The 20,276-nt window shown below is 44.5% G+C and overlaps 1 protein-coding gene across 6 annotated transcripts in view; it reads left to right on the top strand.

Moving 5' to 3' along the window:
• The window catches only part of LOC106741186 (myocyte-specific enhancer factor 2), a 104,707-nt gene that overhangs the window by 56,518 nt on the left and 27,913 nt on the right, over positions 1-20,276 (top strand). For 3 of the 6 annotated variants that reach the window (XM_014612939.1, XM_014612957.1, XM_014612950.1), the window contains exon 1: positions 9,538-11,365. The exons of 2 other annotated variants lie outside the window; for them this stretch is intronic. The gene's annotated coding sequence lies outside the window, so the exon portion shown is untranslated. Of the gene's footprint in view, positions 1-9,537; positions 11,366-20,276 lie in introns of those variants that run through there. One more of the 6 variants, XM_014612911.1, reaches the window with a different exon arrangement.

A 20,276-nucleotide genomic window follows, 5' to 3' on the forward strand; every position in this document is an offset into this window, starting at 1 on the left:
TCGACCAGGTCACACGGTTAAGCGCGGTTCATCCGATAATGAAGATGGACTTTCCTAGATTTTCCTGAAGAATTTAATATCATTGCTGCCGTTGGTTGCCGCTGCCGTGCGACGAGTTCGATGGTGGGAGAGCGCGAGAGATGGAGAAAGGGAGAAAGAAGGAAAGAAAGGGGAGAGAGAGAGAGAGAGAGAGAGATGTGTTCGTATGTGCGCACGTGCAAGAAAGAGAGAGAGAGAGAGGTGTCCGATAGCGGAGGCAGGGGGATGGGAATAGCGAGAGGGATGCGACTATACCATATCGCCCCGATATTGTTATCGATCCCGCCGGTCGGAAGGTATTTGTTACGTTCATTGTTTTTCCTTCGCACCATCGAGCAAAAGGAGATCACGAGGGCCCGGTATCCCTTTTACACAGTGCTAAGGTATCGCCCGCCCGTCTCTTACCCGTTTCCTCGCTTTCTCTTTTTCACCCCTCGTTCGCTTTCTCTTCCGATTCTCCCTTTTCCGACCTGCACTCTCTGCACTCCTCTCAGCATATCCCCCCTGCACCGCCCGCTATCTCGGCTTTTTCTACGCGGTCATTTAGCACTGTCGGCTGTTTGACCGAGAGAAAGGCTCAAGTTACAAACGAGAGAATAAGAGCGGCCGAGGGAGAAAGGGAGAAAGGGATAGGTAATGAAAAGCACTTATTAGGTTGAATTATCCAACGGCAGACGAGCGAAATGTATGTCAGAATTAAGAAGCGTATACACAATGTATCGGGATACATTATGTATGCTTATTTACGATGAATCGGGTATACTGAAGTCTGAAAACCAAGATAGCAATTACTAAGATTATGGGTGGTAAAATGATCGTTTTTTTATCTTCCTCGAGATAACGAGACGTCACATTTCTGAGACGGATGGGATTATATTTAATATAATAAACACGCAAGAAATAGAGTTTACATAATATTTCCTTCCCATCGGGTTTAATATCCTATTTTTGTAATTTCTTGCCGATATTCACGATCTACGTTCCTACCTCGTAGCTCCAGAATCGCGGCATCGTAAGACAAAACTGTGTTAATTTTACCACAAATTGACTACGGAGTTATTTCGGCACTGACCGTATTTTTTGCATTCTCAGCAAAAAAATAGCAGCAGTGAATAGGTAAAGTTATTATCGATAATATTGTTAGGGCATTTGCCGTGGAAATGGGTCTCGCGACTATAATAAATTATTTCACTGTTATTGTAGTCACGAGTATCAAAGTTTTGTCTTCCTGTGTGAGTGAGACACGAAAGAACAAAACGAAGGAAAACGGGAACGCAGTTACAAGTACGAACGATATGATCCCGAGACCCGAGCTGAATTTTAGGAACACGTCGATTACGAATTCGAAGCAACGACGACGCGAAACGAAGCCCTCGTCAAATTTTCGCGTGCAAATGCCTTCAATTGACGTGGCGCCAAAATTATCCGCGCGTCGTTCACAGGCGTTTGCGCAATCCAGCGTGCATGTATGCATACGGTAACAAATCGATTTCGATCGCGGGGTGTTTCTTTTTTCGGTTTTCACGAGATCGGATTTTTGACTACCGAGACAGATAGGTAGATGGACAATGACAAGCTAGCTAGCTAACTAACCGGCCAATGCTCTGTTCTCTTATTTACGCTCGACCAGACGTATCGAAATAGTGTCGAAAATGTCTCGCTGAAATAACAAAACATTACTCGTTATAAAATTCCGGCACGAAAGAATAGCCGGTTCTAGAAATAATGTATGTATTTTATAAATTATTTTGATTTGGCGATACTCTTTCCGGGGACTACTTTCGTCCACTCTGTTCTTATATATCAAAGGATATTCATTTATTAACCCGTTAATAAATGGAAATGAAATGTTGCGATTCGTCGATCTATCGTCGGTATATCGATATCGATACTTTGAAATATCGCCAGCCAGCCCTCTGATATTTGATATTTTACATCGCCACTTTGAGTTTCAATATCATATCGTATCGGTTCAAGATCTAGATATCAATTAATTCGACACAAACTAAATTTGGCTTCCGTTATCGGGTGGATAAACATGTTGTTATTTCAAGACGATCTGAAATATTGTATTATAGACATTAATATGACCTTTTTATTGATTAAGGGTTATTGAAGCGGGACGGACACGAACCCAGCAGCAGCATACCATGTTACCGCGCGAAATGAATATAATTTACATACACTTCCTCGGGAGGTTCATTGAAAAATGCCGGCGTGGCTACTCTCAAACTTCTCCCTGATAATAGAATAAAAAATTTTACCATTATCCAGTTAGCAAAGTGATATTTAAAAGACATGTCAAAAAGTAACGATATTCTCTAATATTTTTGACAATACATTTCTAATCAATATATCGGTGTATCTCGATATTATGTATTTCGATACTTTTATGCTCTTCCGCACATCTACAGCCGGTCCTACAAAAAGATGCTATATCGGGTCTCGCGGGCCGCGATGAGAGTGGAAGAGACACACGTTACACTCTTCATATGGTTCCTCTCGAATGTGCCTCATAACCGAGTTCCCGCTTGTTCCATTATTCTCGCGCTTCCCTCTTAATTTGTCATATTCAACTGAATGGACAGATATATTTTCCGCGGATGTGTCACTGCGGTTTAAGTACGCGCGCGAGTCGATCCCATCCGGCGGTAGCAACGCGCGCGCGCGCGTTGCTCCGCTCTATCTCGCACGGAGGCCATGCATAACTTATGCCGCTTAATTAAATATCCCTGTTCGTCCGAGCGCCGCCGGCTTGACGTTATTTTTCAATATTCCCTCCGTGACGCTCTCGTATACGTACACGGCCGAGAGATGTAGACGCGTGCGGCGTCGGCTCTCCCCGCTTCGCGCGCACACACAGCCTTGGGACTCTCCGCCATTGCGCAATGGATTTTTGCTAGATTGTGGCCGGAATTTTTGCATCAGGAAAATACCGAGGCGCGCAGCGACGATGTTGATTTTACCAAGTCGAACACGATCGGATGCTTGGAGATACACGTGATTGTGCGGCACACGAATTCGTTGTGATTAGAGATGAAAATGATCTAACGATAACTTATATCGGCAAATTATGGCAAATTATCCGGTAATTTTGGGGAGCTGGTAAAGTGGCGATTTTTAGAAAGAAATTACAGAAGTAAAAGTATTTTGATATGAAGCTCAAAGGGAGCATTCAGCCTTTAATATGAGTAAGAAAATGTGATTTAACTTATATTTTCCATATTTTGATATTGTATATTGATATACTCTATATAACATTGATATATTCTATATAGTAATTACGAAACTAAGTACATAGTAGAGAGAAATTTGAAAAAAAAATTTTTTTTATGTGAATTATGTACGAGGACAGCCAAACTTCAGCGGTAATAAGGCTTGTTTCAAGGCTTGTTATTTCATATGCAATTTTACTAACTCATGAGAAGAAAAGCCTTACATGAAACCGCGCACACAACAGTCAATCAACTTGCGGTTTTTGTGGGAAAGCGGCAAAGTGATTGGCTACTTCGTGACGTATTTCATATATTTTTTCTACAAAGAATTGTATAAAAAAGTAGCTTGGTGTAGAAAAAGTAGATTTTATTAAGTCTTGTGCCTACGGTGCTAAAAACCATTTCAAGAAACACGTAACGAAGTAGCCAATCACTTTGCCGCTTATTTTAATGGAAAGACTTTAATATCCTCGAATAATTGTAAAGAGTTTCCTTTCTCTCATCTGCAAAATATTTCAGAGATTTTCACATACAGATGTACATCCGATGAGAATATAAAAGGAATCTTACGCATTAGTGCAGTAAACATGAATACATTCTTTTTGTGCATGAAACTATCGAAAATAATGAATTTTACAAAATTACCAATAAATTACCATCTTACCATAACTTTATCGCAAGTAATCGCTACTTAAAATCTGACGGTAATTTTATACCTCTAATTATGATCCTCGACTCGCTCATCGAGACGTCTTCACGAATCGATGCTCGAGACGAAGAGCGCGCGACAAACGGAATTATGACGGAGAACGGGAGAGATAGAGAAACGTGTGAATTATCTCCCGTTGGCTCTTTTCGATGTTTCCTTTGCATTTCATCTTTGAGTAATATAAAATAATTTTAGGTTGGTATTTGATATCGTTCGGACTAGATAAGAGGGAAGGAAATTATTGCGAACCAACCTCAACAATTTCTCCCTCGGGTGCAAGAATGTGTTCGAACGATCTGAGTGTGAGTGTGATTTTTCGTTTTCTTTTTTTTTAAAGGGTTCTCAAAAACGGCTCCCGATAACAGGAGAGTCGATGATTTATCAATTACTAGCAACATGACGAATTTCTCGCTGCGCGAAAAATTAAATATTATATAAAGGAAATTACATCAAAGAAATTATATAAATTATTAGCACAGAGACGGTCACAATAGCCTTAACATGCGGTATATAACTAGATTACAGATATTTTCCGTACATATTTATTCTTGGACACTAACACTTCAAGTCATTACATGCTGCTTTGATACATCGTTTCTGCTATTTTGAATTAATGAATTATAAATCGTTACGCATGGTTGAGAAATAATTTATACTATGTATGATGGTAAATTCTGATAACCTCATCGTATAATGTGTTAAGGTTGTTATATGTACATATATATTAACAACATGTATAATTGGTATAAAAGAAAATTTCCTAGCATGATGTATTTTTTACCAATACTCGAGCGTCCTTGTGACGTCCGTGCAACCGAGATCTGTTTATCCATCTCGAGCGCATACGCTACGGTAACTCAGACAGAGCAAACTCGCACGTTCAATTAACCTATCTACACTGACCTCTCATTGGCCGCCGTGCGCAACGCACACCACAGCATCCTTCTCGCGTGTCTATGTGTTCCTGGGCGCGAACGATCAGCGTCGATCCGGGCCGATTTTAGGCCTTATTAATTACTTATCCCGTCTTCCGTTTCTCGTGTCTTCTCGCGCTCGCTCGGCCGGAGATCGATAGGCCAGGACATATTGAGCACTCGCTTCTCCACCACCACCGGGTTAGGTTATCCGACCTCTGCTGTAGGGGGACAACTACATTGCAACTCATGCATAATACATGATGATCCGACCTGGAGTAGATTTATATTTACCCTGTACCGGGCGATAATTTGTTAAATATCGACAGCGTGGACCCGAGCTCTCGGCGAATATTCGACGCGAATATACGACGCCGTTTCCTCTCTCCGTCTGTCTCGTACGAGGACGACGGTGCAACAGTTGTGCGCGATCGTGGCCTAAAGCATCTAGGCCCGTCGAACTTGCGATCACCCGCGATCCCGCTTTTTCGGCGTCATGACTCGGCATCTTCGCGCGCACTCGCCCGCAGAACGGTCTGAACATCGTTCTTCCCGGCGCATCTCGGGACACAAGCCGGTGTCCAATGGCAGTACTCAGTTTCGAGTCTTCAGGAGAAAGACTTTCTTATTGGACGTCGAGTGCGCCGAAAGGAAACGTTCGAGACGTTTTCCGATTAGTATTAATCTACACGGAGAAAAAGATTTTGTTGGATTTGATCAGGGTGAATTAACTTCTTTTTTGAAGTTCGTGATCTGTACAATTAATTCAGTTAAGTTAAAAGTAACCTAAACAGAAACTAATTAATTAAAAGTTGAATCAAAATTGAATTAACTTATCGAAGTTAAAAGTTAATTATATGTAAAATTATATAACAATATATATATATATATATATATTGTTTGCTCCAATCAAAAAACAAGTTTCAATTAAAGAAATTTTATTAAATCCAACGATATCTTTCGCTCAGTGTATAACCTCGGTCATCTATCATAATATCTATCTATAGCATCAGTCGTCTATATATCGTGAGAGCTATTTTAATATCAGTTATAGTCCTATAAGGGAAGATTTCTCGCTTTTACATCATTCTGTTTCAACAAAGAAAGGAGAAATGGATTGAGACTTCGCGATTTCGGAACTGCTAATGGCGCGTCGCGAGATCTCTGCCCGCAGAAACGGTCGCGCACGCGGATATTTTGAGAATTTATATATTTGTCAGGACGGATTCAACATTTAACTCACGCTTATCAGCTACCGTCTACCGTCGATAGATGGACTGCGAGTGTCGGCGACTCGACTGACGTGTAACCGCAATACTCGATATCGCCTTAGCAAATCGACATCAATTTCGGATGCATCCGGTGGAAATCGGGACATTGGTTTTGGATGTCGATCGCAGCTCCGAAAACTCTGTCAACGAGCGATTTTAGATGGCGTCGTGCGCCCTCCACGCCCCTCCTCGCTTCTCCTCGCTTGTCATCGGAGGACTCTCCTCTCGTCGCGCGTTCTCACCGTTTTACTTTTTCACATTCCCCCCCCCCCCCTTCTTTGCTCAAGATATCGAACCGGAGAATTACGTTCTCCAAGGTTTGTGTGCGTTTCTTCGACTCGTAAATATTATCCTATCTATTCTACAGATGATTACATAGATTATAATCAGTGGCAGGGAGATTGCGTCACTTTTTCCCAACGAGTTCCATACATATGCGTGTTATACGATAGAAGAATTTGCTCATTAATGATTCTCAGAAGATAAATTTTATCAGGTGCCGGATGCGTCCTGAGAGGAGTTCATTGAAAGTCGCGATCTCTTTTTGTCATTGACTGTACAATAATTATATTTCATATTTATTTTTCAACTCAAAACCCCTCTCTACATGTAATTCTCAAAGACTAAAATTTTGACGTGAGAGACAGTCTGACTCAGAAGTAAGAATGATTAGATAAAATTTTCCTATTCGTCCTCTAGATTTTTAGACGCACTTCGCTCAATATTACGCGTGATTGTACAGTCGGCGTCACGTATGCTGTATCATTTACGAAACGGAAAATCACATTTTTAGACTTACACCACAAATAAGATTGAAAATCGCATAAGTAATTAATATAATTATAACGGTAGAGTTAAAAAGGTTCTGATTACAACGGTTTTAACTTGATGATGTGATAAGACTGAAAATCCCCTAGGCATAGTAACGTAAAAAATTTCCAAAGAGGCGTGTTATTTTTGAAGATCTGTGCACCATGACTGCTGCCTCAGATGATCGTTGCTGATGTATCGAATTATCAACAGTCATGATGCATAAGTAATGCTGCTGATTGGAAATTTTCGATGTTACTATGCCTAGGGAATGGGACGACTTAACGAAGTCTACTGTACGGCAGCTAAGGACGAGCGTGAAGTCGGCTGAAAATCGAATGATTCTAAGCGCGAATCACACCGATCGTATCCCGAATGTTCACCCGTAACCTTACGCCGCGATCGATTCGCCGAGAACTCGCGTATCCGTTGGAAACGACGACGGGGGAGAAGAAAAAAGAAAGAAAGAAAGGGAGAAAGATAGAAACGAGTGCTTTCCTAAAAGTTACGCGGAGATCGAATGTATGGATATGGTATAACGCCTTAAATAGAATCGTCCACATGCATACCGCGACCGCGTGTGAGCTTAGTTTGTCGCGTTTGCGCGCGACCGGTCTATAACACAATTGTTATTTTCGTCGACTCGGGCGTACACACTTTATAATGCGGCAACTCCGTATAAAACGTAGGTCGATTCTTGAACCATACCGCCGTTATTTCTGGCGGGCGAAATATTAATAAAGTGTAAAGATGTTGCTTTTACGTAAACATGCAGCTTTTCGCCGGCCAAATCGCGCATTGACGCCAATGCAAACGCTGAAGTACATTTGTCATCTCTCATTTTCTCTCTCCCCTTCTCTCTCTCTCTCTCTCTCTCTCTCTCCTTCTCTCTCTTCATCTAATTATTCCTCTCTTTTTCTCTCTACGAACTCATAATCATCTTTTTTTCGCGATACACACCAAGTCTTTTTCTCGCTTCAACTGTAACACGCGTTCTTTTTTTTTGCACCAGAGCCTCGTAAATCTCCACGCTGTAAGAGAGAGGGAGAAAGAAAAAGAGAGAACTTCTAACGATCGTATGATACGTACGCCACCACAAGGTTGCAAATTACAGCCGAGATGACTGTCCGGAACCTCGGATTGTTCATCGGCTATCAACGTGATTCCCTGTATCGAGTACTGGAGTACCGGAGGCGTCGATAATGCCTCTCCAGTTCCGGTTCTGATATTCCCAGGTCAGACCTGCCGTATCTAGATATCCGAGCGTCATAACTTGGAACTACGTCTGACAGTTTAACAGCCCGACAGTGAGTGCGCATGTGAGAGTATATGTGCGAAAAGTTAAACATGAGGGCAAAAGTTAAGGAGCGAGTTAGTCTGAGGACTACACATATAATGCAGAAGCTTGCGGCAACATTGTGCAGCGTTGTCAACATTGCTGCAATGTTGTAATATTGTTGCAAGCTTCTGTATGGCCCGTATTCTGAATCCTCTTTTACCGGTAAAAACGCCTTTAAAAGTGGTTTAGGAGCTATCTGATTGGCTAAGAAGCCACGTTTAAGGCATTTTTATCCATGAAAATGAGTGAGTCATAAAGTGACACCGTCATTGCTGCCTGACGCAACAAACATTGGAGCATAATTCGCGACTCAAAAATCCGACCATAGATATCTAGTCCGTTTATTTTAGTTGAACTGACTGCACTAGTTCAAGGAACGTACGCACATTGAAGAGTGAGGATCTCGTTCATACGCTTCGATGTGTGTATAAACTAGCGCAGTCAGTTCAGCTAAAAAGAACCGACGAATAATCATACACAAACATACACGCGCATCTTGTTCTTCCATGAAATCTCTCATTTCTCGCAACTTCGCGCGCATATCGTATGAAAATTTCAGACAAACTCTGCTGTTACATCGCAGAGCGATCGATTCGAGATTCGTCGGTTAGACTGAAAACAAATCTCACCGTGCTGTCCGGGCGCGCCGGCGAAAGGACGCGTAAAATGAACTCTTACGTATGGGCAAATTTCTGGCCGCGTGCGCTCATCGGAACTTCGGATCAGTCTCGCGCGCGGAGCTCGGCTCGCGCTCCCCGTCGCCAATGCGAGTGGACGCCGTTGCGCACGCGCCGCGCTACGCCGACCAGCTGCGAGGCCACGCGACGGCGCGGCGTGAGCGCGAGAAGGACGCGGCTATACGTCGAGCCAGCGACGAGCCAGTAACGAACGGCGCGAGATGGCGCGCGAGCGCAGCGCGGCCCGATTGGCCGGCGGTCGTTTGACGTCGGCGGCGTTATCGACCAATGAGTGAGCGCGACGCGGCGACGTATCTCGACTCGCCGAGGCGAACTTCAGAGGCGAGGTGGACCGACTGGTACACGATTGCCAGCCGCGGCGACTCGTTTCCCCTTCTCACTCGCTCGTTTGCTCACGTCGCTTCTCTCTCTCTCTCTCTCTCTCCTTATTTCCGCGCCGCGCGCTTCTCCTCCACTCGTCTCGCTCGCTCGCTCGCACGCACGTACGTACGCACACTCTCTCGCTCGGTTCTCAGCGCGACTTCCTCAAATCTTTATTTCAGGCTCGACCGCGAACTCGGGGCGAACTGGTCGAAGCGCGCGCGACCGCCCCGGTTTTTTAACCGTCCTCACGGCAAGCTTACCACAAGCGGCTACCGCCGCCGCTGCCGCCACCGCCGCCGCCACCGTTGCCGTCGTCGTCGCTGTGTGTGCGCGCCAGGGCAGCACTCGCCGTCGCGGAGAGACGACGCGTGTCTAAATTTGAATACTCTCTGGCAGCGTAGAGGAGAAGCAGTGCCGTCCGCGCGTGTTACGCCGTCGGAGCCTCCGTCGCCGCCGTCTCCGCTTCGCTGGTCGTCGTCGTCGTCGTCGCCGCTGTCGTCACGCGTGAAAAGTATATTTTAAGAAAGACGCTCCCTCGTCGTGCATCTAGTCAACGCATCTAGTCCCCGCGACCACGTCGTGGATAAAAGCTAACCTATCTAACCGCGCGCGCGACGGACGGAGCGGGCGTACTCACGCATGCATGTACGCATTCACGCACGCACGCACGCATGCACGCACGACGACCTAAGAATAATTCACGACACGCCGCGACACGTTATTAACCTGTACGCCCCTATAAATAATCGTACGCCCTTTCGCGAGTGATTCACGGCGAAGGTGAAGGAGGCGGAGAAAGAGAGAGACAGACGGAGAAAGAGAGAACGAAGAACGGAAGACGAAACGGAATCGCTGAGAGAGGGACGGGGCTACTCGACTCCGAGTAAATTCGTGATCGTCGTCGATAGGTTTTTCCTCCGCTCATCGATGCGAGCTGCGACGTGAGAATCGCCGAGCGAGCGACGGCGCGCGAGAGAAAGAGAGAGACAGAGAGAACTACTCGTCGCCGACGGATCGCGAGAAAGCGCAGAGCGACTCGCGTATACGAGAGTCTCGCTCGGGAGACCGAAGAGAGGGAACAGAAGCAGCGAGAGAGACGAGAAGAAGCGGAGTCCGACGGAGGAGAGAGTGTGCCAAAGAGAAAAATCGCCGATAGAGAGACAATAACAACGTGGGAGAGAAAGAGAGAGAAAGAGACCGTTCCCGTTGGTGCCTGTTGGTTCGTTGATTCATTCGTTCATACGTTCGTTCGTTGTTGATTCAACGTGATACTTAGCACCGACGACGCGAATCAGTGTTCTCGAGCGCGTCGAGTCTCGCGACAATCCCCGTATATCCGGCGACGAGGAAAGGAGGAGAAGGAGAAAGGAAAAAGAAGAGAAGGAGGAGGAGGAGGAGCACGAGCAACAGCAGTCCGGAAAGTTTTGTTTTGATCGGCGGAGTCGCGCGCGATCCCGCGATCTCGTTTCCCATCTCTCTCTCCCCGTGTCTCTCGGTGCGCGACCACCGTGAGCGGCCGCGGGGGTGCCATCGTGCTGGGGAGATATCGATCGCGCGCGCGGGACCATTGACGTCGTTCGCCAGCGTTCTGGAGAACGGCTGAACGCGGAAAGAGAGCGAGCGAGTGAGGAGAAGAGGAGAGAGAGAGAGAGAGAGAGAGACGACGACGACGGTATTCCCATCGCCGGCGACCCGGCGTTCGCTAACAACAGCAAGAGCGAGTCTTCGTCGCCGTCCTTCATCGACGGTGCGCGCGTGCGCGCTCACGCGGCGTGTCCTCGAGCGCGATCGCGATCGCGATTTGGCGCGGTGCGACGCGGCGCGGCGTGTCGCGTCGCGGCGCCGATCCCGAGGATCGCCCGCTCGCTCGGCCTCGCTCCCGTTGACGCTCTCGCGCACGAGGAGATCGATCGATACGCGCTGCCTCGGCAGGGACTCGGCCGGCCGAACCGACGTCGTCGACATGCCCCGTTGATGATCCAGCAGGCTGTCCGGCTGCGAGATCCGGTGAGTTTTACCAAACGTAGTAGCGGCGCCGGGAAAAAAAGAGGCTCGAGAGAGAAAGATGGTTCAGGGAGGAGAGAGGAAGAGAGAGCGAGCAAGCGAGCGAGAAAGAGGGAAAGAATGAGAGTGAGCGAGGGAGTGAAGGAGAGATAAAGAGAGAGAGAGAGAGAGAGAGAGAGGGACGCATGCGATCGAGATAGAGAGGAAGGAGGTAGGGAGAAACAGTCTTTCGGTCACGGTGAATCTCCATCGAGACCTCTCTCCCCACTATCGATGTTCGTTAGGTATGCGTGTGCGTCTTCTTGGACCCCGTCCAGGTCGGTATCTCGAGCGCGCCTGTCCGACGCTCGTCGTTTCGAGGTTCTCTTTAACGACACGCCACGACCCTCGCCGGAGAACCGGACCAGCCAAAGTCTAGCTCTCGCGGACCGGGAGCCGATCGGTCTTTCGCGCTCGCTCTCTCTCTCTCTCTCTCTTCCTCTCTTTCTTCCTCTCTGCCGTGTTAACGATCGCCGATTTCTTCCGTGATCGACGTCAGCTCCAAGTTATACACGATGTACGCACAATTCGATGCGCTTGCACTCTCCATTATTGCGACGAATATTACTGTCATGAGATTACGATCGTTATTATCGAGATCGGAGATTTCTCTCCGCTGTGTCATAGTAATAATTGGTAATTTGATGACGCTGAATAGTAATCGCGAGTAACGAGGTAACGGGGAGAACGTTATCCGTTGTGCCTCTAATTGAATTTTTGCTGTGCCCTTTTAACTCGATATCTCTGTCTTATTTAGAGCGGCCGTAATTTCATAATCGTTCCGAATCGAGTTCCACCTACCCCGATCGGACGTTCCTCGATTGAAGTACCCCGCGATTGACGGGAACACACAAGCGAGCGTTCTCCCTTCGGGAGACGATTTTATATTCTTCCATTTTACTTTCGATAATGGGAAAGTATGCGTTACACGGTACGGTTCGCGGAGCGATCGCGATTAATCAAATTCTCATTGATAGGACAATCGTCGGGAAGACGATTGTCTGCCTCGTCGATGCCGATTAATCGCCTTCACACTTTAGATTGATCTGATCCTCCGCTGATAAGAACAGCCACCTGATGGACGAGGCGTTCGCATTGTTTACGTTTACGGAGCAGTAATGCTTCTTTTATATCTAATTTACAGCCGTTTAAACGTGCATTGAGAATTACGTAATTCGATTTTAGCGCCATCGGCGTGACGGAACGGAATGCGAAATACGGAAATCCGCTGAGTGCCGGCCCGGCAATTTTCCGAGGCGATTTTATTCGTGCGAGAGAGAGAGAGACAAAGAGAGAAAAAAACACGTGCGTTCCATCGGTAAAACGATGCTCGTCGTCGGGCAAAATCGTCGACTTTCCCGGCTGCGCGAGTGTGCGCTCGTTCGAAAAATCAAATCTGTCGCGGAGTTCGAAAACGGTAGTAGTTATCGCCTACCCACACGCACATATATACGCACCAAGTAGCGATTACTTGAACAACGTTCGCTGAAATCTCGCAGTCTCCTATCGGATTTCCGCCAAGGAAAAATTTGATTGCGCCAGCTTGCCGCGTTATCGCCACTTGAATTTGCATCTGCGCGAGACAGACACACAACGGCACTCGATCGGCCGGTGGAGGAGGAGTTTCGTTAGAAGTACCTCGTTCTACTGAATTTGAATCTGATTTGCCGGCAATCACGAGCGCAACGTGGGAGCTACGACGCGTAAAGCGGCGCTTTACTATGCGCGTCGCAGTGAAAAAGTTAACGACGCGAGATACAATGTGAGTCGATCGGTCGGTCGGCAGGTCGATGAGTCGGCGGGTCGGCCGCGCTCAGGATTGCGATCCGGCAATTGTTAGGTCGCTAATTCTTCTTTTTCTCGTCATTATATCGACTTTGTTAGGTTGACCGAGAAAATAATGGGGACCCGGAGTTCTCTCGCTCCGATTAAAGGCTCCCTCCCTTCGTGGAACACGGTAGAGAAAAGCGCTCGCCTGGTATCCAGCGTGTAATCCGAGGATCACGCCTCTGTGATAAATTATATCTCTTACCCGTGAGACGCGAGGCTTAATCAAATTCTTAAAACAACGTTCGATTTAGAACGCGTGCTTTCGTCCCCGAGCGGAAACACGGCGGGAGGGATGTATCGTTAATGTCAGTTAAATGTTTCTTTTTTTTTTTTCATTACTTTAATTTTGTCGCTTCTATTATTTCATTACATTTATTACCTTCATTAAAATTATAACGTTACGAGTAAGTAATTAAATAATAATCATCTATTTACGTATCTGCTGCCGTGTTGTCTGCGTATCACGTTAAGTGTGACTTGTCCCTCGCGAGAAAAATGATCGTTTTGATTCGTTCAAGTTATCGTTACATAACGATGTATGTGCGTTTGAGACGCGTATCTTTTACGTAAAATACACGTTCGATTCGGCTTCGGGACTAAGTTGTTTAACTTTTATCACGCGGATTTATTCTACTCAAGGTGTATCGCGCCATAAATCATCGATGCTCGTTTCGATCGATTCGCGCTATCTAGCGCGCCGAGCATCGGTGCGGAATCTGCGCAAGTTTGCACGCATAAACGATCCGACAAAGCGACATCCCAACAAGCTGGCATACTTCGTAGTCGAGCGAAAATCCAGTCGGGTCTTTCGCGCGCGCACATACACGTGAAGCCATTAATTATAAGGATAAGACATAAAGAACGAGGCACGGTTGAATAGATTAGATGACGTTGTTACGCATCCCAAGAAATCAGTCGAGATTTTTGTTTCGAGATAAAAGGGAAGATACGGTGAATAGTCGACTATGAAAATGTATACGCTTCTTACGTAACAGATACGTACCTATCGCGTGGCGATTATCGTCAACGCTGAGCTTCAATAGAACCTTAACATTGACCGGATCAAAATTCACCATTTCTTCTGATCGTCCCCATCTTGTCTGGATATGATATGACACGTCAAGCTGTCAAAATGACAGATTAGCCGGATAATCAGCGGTCGTAATGTCTAAAAGTGCTTATCCAGACACGACTGCGGACAATTAAGAAGACTCGCGAGTGTCGACCGAATGAATATTGAGAAAGTGATATATATTAGATAAGAATTGGTGATACTTATGCATTACGTATACATAGAAATATTATCTAACTGCTAATACAATTAGAATAAAATTGACCGTTCCGGGAGTTGAGATATTTACACTTGAAGTTGAAACTTTTTATACGTGTTCCTTGAAAAATTAGCGTGTTATTTTTAATTTCTATTTTTAATATCTTTTAAACTAAAAGTAAAATTTTGATAAAATCTACTGATATCAGAGATGTAACATGCGGCCATTATATGCATAAATTTTAGAATTATTGATCGTTTTATTTTGAAATTACAGCGGTGTAAAATTCATACTTTACAATAATACGCGAAATACACATATATATACATATATATATATATGCATATATTTAAATACTTATACACTTCTTTCTATTATCTGTACATCTCTATTAAGTCAAGTGATGCATAAATATAGCATTAATTTATGGGAAAATTAAAAATAATAAAATTTTCATATTTGTAATATTGTATATATATGTTTACTTCGACATATATATATGTTTACTTCGACCAATTTCAAATTGATATTTATTACTTAGGTAATGAAATTAATCTGTAGGAACGTAATTTTGCTTGATAAATACTAAATTTGTGAATAGCTTTCTCGAGAGAGATGTGCCACTGAAAATACGCCACTGGAAATAGTCTGAGCCTTGCAACCTCCTCACGGTTCTACCGAATCTTAAGATTTTATCGAAGCTTCTCGTACACCACGCCTTATGGATTTCTCACGATGCTGTTGCGCGCGCGAGAGTGACTTTTCTTCGAAAGCGATAAATTCGTCGAATTTAACGGGCGAATTACTTTAGCGAGCGAGACGTTAGTTCAGTTTCGCACAAGCGGAAATTAACGCGCCAATTACGCCCGATATCCTCCTCCACGAGCGATACCCGCTAATTACTGCGCTCTCGTAACGGGCACTATGCGCGACGATCGGATTTTCGTTCTTCTCCCCCACCTTTCACCTCCTTTTCTCTCTCTTTCTCTCTGTCGCGCGCGCGCGCGTAATCTCTCCAGCTCTCGTATTTCGTCGAGTCTCGAACTCGCCCGACATCTCGCGCGATAATCCTTTAAATTCGATATCGACGGCTCACTTGCCCGCTCGCTCACGGACGCGCAATCGCCTGCTTGCCCGTCTGACGATAAGGGACGTCTTATCGTGCGGCGTGGCACGCTGGACCGCCGTCGTCATCGTCATCGTCGTGCGAAACGTCGTCGGTTATTACCGTGCTCGCTCCAAACTCTGTCCTTTCCGAAGCGGCTAACTGGAATCTCGGAGGCGCGTGCACGCACACATCACCGACGATTATTAATCGACGCGTCGCTGCACTACGTACGACGTAACGAGATGCAAATGAGTTACACGTGTGCGACGTCGCCCGCGGCCTCTCGGCGGAGTTACGTTTTCCGCTGCCCGAGTGCCATCGTGAGTCGCGCGAAACGAGCGATCGAACGAACGAACGAACGAGCGAACGAACGAGCATACACTTCGCCGGAGAACCTGCTCCTGCTCATACTTCAACGATCGTTTCGTAATTTTCAATCGCTTCCTTCTAGCTGATAAAAGTCCAACGAAAACGTCACGTTGCATTAGTCCGGATCCCAGGGTTGCCATAAACCTGAAAGATCGGGAAGAGTCGTGAAAAGTCGTAGAAATTTAAAATGTCAGCGGAAATTTGGAAAAGTCGGGGAAAGATATAAAAAAAAACTAGCAATTTGAATTTGACTCACAATTCCCTTAGATACTCTCAACTGTATTCTTCTTTCCAATATTCATTTATTTTTTATTGGGCCTGAATTTGCATTCAGGATTTTATTATCCCGGGTCGAAGTTTTAAATTCTACACGTTGAGTGTTCAAGTAGAGAAAACGGCAATGAGTTCCCACTTGGAGCATCAGAGGAGCACAATAGAAAATCTTGGAATATTTAATGTAGGACTGAATTAGACTTAAAGCAATACTGAAATTTTGACTCGGGATGTTATTAAGCTTCTAAGTTTGCGTTGATCTTCTAATAATATAAGCTATCTTTCTTGCTTTTAAACGTTAAAGTTTAAGATTGTATATTGCTTATGGAAAATTCGAGGAATTTCAAATTTCATTTCCTGTAGCAACTTTGGTCGAGATCCACAACAATAGATGTAGTAAGTCTTCAGTCCTTTGCTCTAAACAACGAAATGTCACGTAATTTCTAGCAAAAGGCGCGCTGCCAAAAGTCGCAATATCTTAGGAATTGTGCTGTCAGGTAGTGCTGGAAAATGTATTTTGCTAGAAATTGCGTTGCGATTTAATGTTTAAAACAGAAGGCTGAAAGTTTACTACACTTATTGTGGATCTGAACTTACGCGATCGGCTCGAGAAAGCCTGATAATCGCGAGTTATACAAAGCAAAAAAAAGAATCGTTCTTCGATACCGCATCACGCTCGTTGCAAACTTACGCTTGCAAGTTTCTCGTGGAGAAAAAAGATTGGTTGAATTAACGTGACAACGAACGAACCAAACATGTTTTCGTCGAGGGAAATGGAATTTCTAGTTTTTATGAACTATAAATTCGATTCTCAGATCAGAAATTCCGTTTTCTTCAACCAAAACGCATCCGGTTGGTTCATTGCTATTTAATCAATTTTTATTTAATAAATCTTTATTTAATCAATTTTTTCTCCGTGCTCTCGATATGCTGCTTAATCGAAATGCTGCGTTCTATTTTCCGCCTTACTCGTTCTCGATATTCAATATAATATTAACGATGTAGATACTGCGACGGTTACCAGTGATTGGTACCGTGACACCGCTGTGACTTATTATAATTTATACGCGAGGTATAATCAAGCATGCATTTGAAAAATTAATCTCACAGCCAATAACGAGACGATGAGACCAGGTGAAAAATGTATGCGCCTGTCTCGAATTAAACTTATTTAACGTATCTTCATTAATTTAATCGTTAAGTAATCATCTTTTATGCAATCAGCGGAAGTTAACGTGTTAATGCAATTTCTTCTTCTCGATGATTTGTCCCCGGTAAATACTAACTTGTTGCTAACATTCTACTACGTTTTTTCAACGGACATTCTGTAGTTTACGTTCCGTAGTCTCGTGTTCAGGACGCTTAAACGTATCGCGGACAAAACCTCGTATAATTTCTTTATTATATAAAAATATGGATGGAACATGATAGATTAAAGTAATAAAATGTCTATTAATCGAAACCTAACAACGAGGTAAAAAAATTCTTATTATTTATCATTGAATTGAAACAGAATCTTGTCATCAAACGTTGATAATTATGAGTAACAAAGAAATTTCTTATCCCTTTACCTATTTTTGCAATTATCAAAGTATATTGATAATTGCATTAATAAATTTTATATATTTAAATTTCGACTAAACGTTGCATATTTGAGAATTTCCAGTGGCCCGATGAAAATTATAGAAAAAATATTTTAATGATAATAATATTACTTTCTTATGTCTCCTTCGATATCTTACAACTTTTGTCTGAAATATTTTTATCGATAACGTGTAATTTTTAAGTTACTGAAATGTTCCACTTAAAATAGAACGTTCTATAAAAAAAAGATGAGCTCCTATTAGAAAAAAATATTAATATTTTACAACATTCTTTTACGTTATCCAAATTAAGCAATTTGTAGCAAAAAAAGTGTATTTTTTTGGTGTGATTATAAATAATTTCTAGTAACTATTGCAGACATGGATCAGGACGCAGAACTTCCAAGAGTATTGATAAAAAATGTTTTTTTAATTATCTGTGAAAATTATTTCGTCTAGGATTATATTGATAAAAAATTTTGATATATCAATGAAAACCAAATAGAGGCTATGAAAATGACAGAAATTTAATAACATTTCTGAATCTTTGCAATTTTTACATTTATATCTTGTTTTTAACATTTGTAAATATAATTTTCTGTGCTGAAATATTATATGTACTAAAATATACTGAAATATTTAAAAAGTGTTTCTGAAGACTATGAATGGAACACATTTTTACATGAAAGTCAATATCGATTTTGATAACTCTTTTCGCCATAAAATGAAATGAAATATTGCCGTTCTATATATTAGTGTTGCAATTTCTTATTACGTTGCAATTTCTCTCAACCCTTTAATAATATCCAAATATATTCAATTATCCTCTAGATACATTCCTAAAAGTTAAGGCTCGTTTGCGGTCGCAGTCACTCAATAATCGGTCCGCTACCAGTTCCAATGACTGTGGCCAATCCAGTCGCTAGAATTGGAAATGGACCGACGTGGACGACGACGATTTCACGACCTTACGACTGCTAACCGCATTGTAAACGAACCTTTGAAGATTTTTGCTCCTGCCTTGTCGGCACGGAGCTGCGCACCTTCTCGACTACAAACATTTCGGCGAAACGTCGATCGGATAATTAAGCTACGGTCATCGTACCGACGCTAACAGCAATAACGAGCGGCTCGCTCTAATTGAACAACACCCCGCGCGAGTGAGACTCGTTAATTCCGCCGGAACCTCCTCCTAAATCCAGCTGGCGCGTCGAAATGCCCCCCAACGGCTCATTTACCGTCTCTCGCGCGTCGAAATTACGGAACAATTTATATTTCTCCGTTATCTCATTGCATTTCGCTATAATATTATACTTTATTCCTCCTTCTTGATATCGTATTCCCCGTGTTTTTCATTGTGTCTCGGCTCTAGGATGTATAGACCGTCGTTGACTAGCTGGCCGGCCGGCCGGCTGGCTGGTCGCTGACCCTCACTCCGCCGGTGTACGCTCTTGTATAATAAACTGAATTCGATCGCGGGATACACGTCGAACGGGCTTTTCCTAGATCTCTCCGCCACATCGCCGGTAGAGGCAGTGAGCTACGCCGCTTTTCATTCACTACTCGCGCGCGCAATAATTTATTCACCGCCGGTCTCTCTCTCTCTCTCTCCCTTTCTTTCTTTCTTTCTTTCTTTCCCTCCCTTCGACTCTTTTCCGCGTGTGCCCTCTCCATCTTTCTCTTTCCGCCACCCTTGCCTGGAAAAGCCGTGCGCACCGGCAGCGTACTGTCGGGACACACGCGTGCATCGATCGAACGCCGCGAAACATCGATCTCTCTCTCTCTCTCTCTCTCGCGTATGTGAGCTGGTGTATACGATAATATAGAGGCAGTAAGACACACACGGTGATAGAGCCGGCGGCACGAGGGAGACGTTGCGTTCTTCCGCAAATCGCGCAAACCGGGCGTTTCTGCGAGGCGGAATTTATAATAATACTCGAGCGGCGTTTTATCTGAAATTTCAAGACGCCCGGCGTCGCTCTCTCGGGTGAGCGGGCGAGCGATTAAAACGACATCACGCCGGGGAATAATTCACTCTTGGAGACGCAGTCGGCTGTTGTTTCGCGCGAAGATGCCGACGGTGCATCTCCCGATGCTCCCTTTTCGTGGGGCGGAAATATCGAGCCGGTCGCGGGACCGCGGGTGAATCCGCGAGAGCCACGTTGCCCGGCCGGGGGCGACTTCGCGAACTTCGCGAGTATGCATAGACACACACACATACATACACACGGGTTGTAATCAACCGTTACATCGGTTAATATGACCTTATGCGAAAATAGAAGTATAGTCCAAATAGAACTCGTCAATTCTATTCCGGAGTAATTTCATCACCCCTCCCGCTATTGTAAGGATTAACCTTGAACCTGCAACGTCGCTCTCCGCGAAAGCGTTCTCATTTCTCTCTCTCTCTCTCCCTCCCTCTCTCTCTCTCTCCCCCCCCC

This window comes from Dinoponera quadriceps, unplaced genomic scaffold (genome assembly GCF_001313825.1).
Source record: "Dinoponera quadriceps isolate SergipeBrazil2010 unplaced genomic scaffold, ASM131382v1 scaffold71, whole genome shotgun sequence".
NCBI classification, from domain to species: domain Eukaryota; kingdom Metazoa; phylum Arthropoda; class Insecta; order Hymenoptera; family Formicidae; genus Dinoponera; species Dinoponera quadriceps.